At 41.7% G+C, this 2,500-nt stretch overlaps 1 long non-coding RNA gene across 1 annotated transcript in view; it reads left to right on the top strand.

Annotated features, from left to right (window-relative positions):
• The window catches only part of LOC128685079 (uncharacterized), an 82,181-nt gene extending 80,057 nt beyond the window's left edge, over positions 1–2,124 (top strand). The window contains exon 3 of the long non-coding RNA XR_011394458.1: positions 1,940–2,124. This is a non-coding gene — a long non-coding RNA (uncharacterized lncRNA). The remainder of the gene's footprint in view (positions 1–1,939) is intronic.
• The last annotated feature ends 376 nt before the right edge of the window (positions 2,125–2,500 follow it).

The raw sequence follows: 2,500 nt of genomic DNA, 5'->3' as shown, positions 1-2,500 counted from the left end.
ATACAGAGTAGTGTAGCACCATGTAACTATTATACAGAGTAGTGAAGCAGCATGTAACTATCATACAGAGTAGTGTAGCAGCATGTAACTATCATACAGAGTATTGAAGCAGCATGTAACTATCATACAGAGTAGTGTAGCACGATGTAACTATCATACAGAGTAGTGTAGCACCCTGTAACTATCATACAGAGTATTGAAGCAGCATGTAACTATCATACAGAGTAGTGTAGCACCATGTAACTATCATACAGAGTAGTGTAGCACCATGTAACTATCATACAGAGTAGTGTAGCAGCATGTAACTATCATACAGAGTAGTGTAGCACCATGTAACTATCATACAGAGTAGTGTAGCACCATGTAACTACTTTATAGTGTAGTAGGACTCGACACTACTCTCTTCCTCCTGTTTTCTATATATTCTTGACAACATTGTGTGATGTTTTCATTTGTTTTCCTGTTTGTGCCTGTTTCTGTTGTCTCATTCTTGTTTTTCTTGCTTCGTTTACCCCTCTTATTTTTTCCTATTGTTTTATTCACTCGTGTTATTCTTGCCCTTGTTCTATTGCTCTTGTACTTTCCCTCTGTGAACTGTTGAATCATCTTTCCATCCGCTTTATCTGATTCACTTGTACCATCTCCATCCTTCTCTCCCTCACCACCTCCTCTCCTAGCCTCTTCATTACCCCTGCCTCTTACATCTTCCTCTCCCCTTCCTTCCCAGCCTCACCAGAAGACAGTTAGGTGCCTCGGAGCTAACCTTAATGAGATTTATAATCACATTATTATTTTGGTAGGTGACCTGAGCGAGGATAGAGTAATTTAGGAGGTTACAAGACCTCCTGGGATGTGTGAGCATCCCTGGGAAAGTATCACCAGCCCTGGGAAAACACGGGGACTCTTGGGAAAACATAAGGATTCTTTGGAAAATATGAGAACTCTTGCGAGAATATGGGAACTCTTGTGAAAATTTGAAAACTCTTGGGAAAATATGTGAAGACTCTTGGGAAAATATGTGAAGACTAGGAAAAATATGTGAAGACTCTAGGAAAAATATGTGAAAACTCTAGGAAAAATATGTGAAGACTCTAGGAAAAATATGTGAAGACTCTAGGAAAAATATGAAGACTCTAGGGAAAATATGTGAAGACTAGGAAAAATATGTGAAGACTTTTGGAAAAATATGTGAAGACTATGAAAAATATGTGAAGACTCTAGGAAAAATATGTGAAGACTCTAGGAAAAATATGAAGACTCTAGGGAAAATATGTGAAGACTAGGAAAAATATGTGAAGACTTTTGGAAAAATATGTGAAGACTAGGGAAAATATGTGAAGACTCTAGGGAAAATATTAGAACTCTTGGGAAAACAGGAGGACTGGATAAAATATCAAGCATCGATGCCGCAACTAACGCCTATGATACCTCAGTTTTGGTAGTGACAATGTTCACTTGCTGGAGGTACTGAAGATGTATTGTGTTGTGTTTCAGGTTGAGAATGTGCGCCTGCCGGAGGTACTGAAGGTGTTGTGTTGTGTTTCAGGTTGAAGATGTGCGCCTGCCGGAGGTACTGAACATTTATTGTGTTGTGTTTCAGGTTGAGAATGTGCGCCTGCCGGAGGTACTGAAGGTGTTGTGTTGTGTTTCAGGTTGAGAATGTGCGCCTGCTGGAGGTACTGAAGGTGTTGTGTTTCAGGTTGAGAATATGCGCTTGCTGGAGGTACTGAAGGTGTTGTGTTTCAGGTTGAGAATGTGCGCCTGCTGGAGGTACTGAAGGTGTTGTGTTTCAGGTTGAGAATATGCGCTTGCTGGAGGTACTGAAGGTGTTGTGTTTCAGGTTGAGAATATGCGCTTGCTGGAGGTACTGAAGGTGTTGTGCTTCAGGTTGAGAATGTGCGCTTGCCGGAGGTACTGAAGGTGTTGTGTTGTGTTTCAGGTTGAGAATGTGCGCCTGCTGGACCGGTTCAGCAACAGAAAGTCGACGGGGACCTTGTACCTGACCGCCACTCATCTCATCTTCGTCGACCCGGACGCTAAGAAGGAAACTTGGGTGAGTGTAGCACCTGCCTCTCCCCAAGAGAGCTGTATGAATGTACTACTTCAGCAAGGAAGGTGTGTGAATGTATGACTTAAGGGAACCTTTTTATAAGAGTATTTGATCTACTCAATAGTTACATTCCCATCTGTAGTATGTAAGTGTAAACACTAATCGTCCCAACTGAAGCTGGTTTACATTCAAACAGTAAAATAAATCCCAAAGGAAACTGTTACTTTCATTCACTCATAAACACGATCATACACGCTCATACACGGCATTCGAATGCCGAGTTCTCTACCATCCTAAACCTCCTTCAGCCTATTCTTCCAACCCTTCCCTCCTTAACTCTCTTCATCCATCCTTTTCCTCCTCCTTCCTTTCATCCACCCATTCCTCCCAACTCCTTCCATTCAACCCGGATGTATCCACTCTTATTCAAACTATCTTACTGTAGTCTTC

Source organism: Cherax quadricarinatus, chromosome 5, assembly GCF_038502225.1.
Source record: "Cherax quadricarinatus isolate ZL_2023a chromosome 5, ASM3850222v1, whole genome shotgun sequence".
Classification (NCBI taxonomy): Eukaryota; Metazoa; Arthropoda; class Malacostraca; order Decapoda; family Parastacidae; genus Cherax; species Cherax quadricarinatus.
The sequence above is the reverse complement of the archived record's forward strand: the minus strand, read 5'-3'. Positions and strand labels throughout refer to the sequence as shown.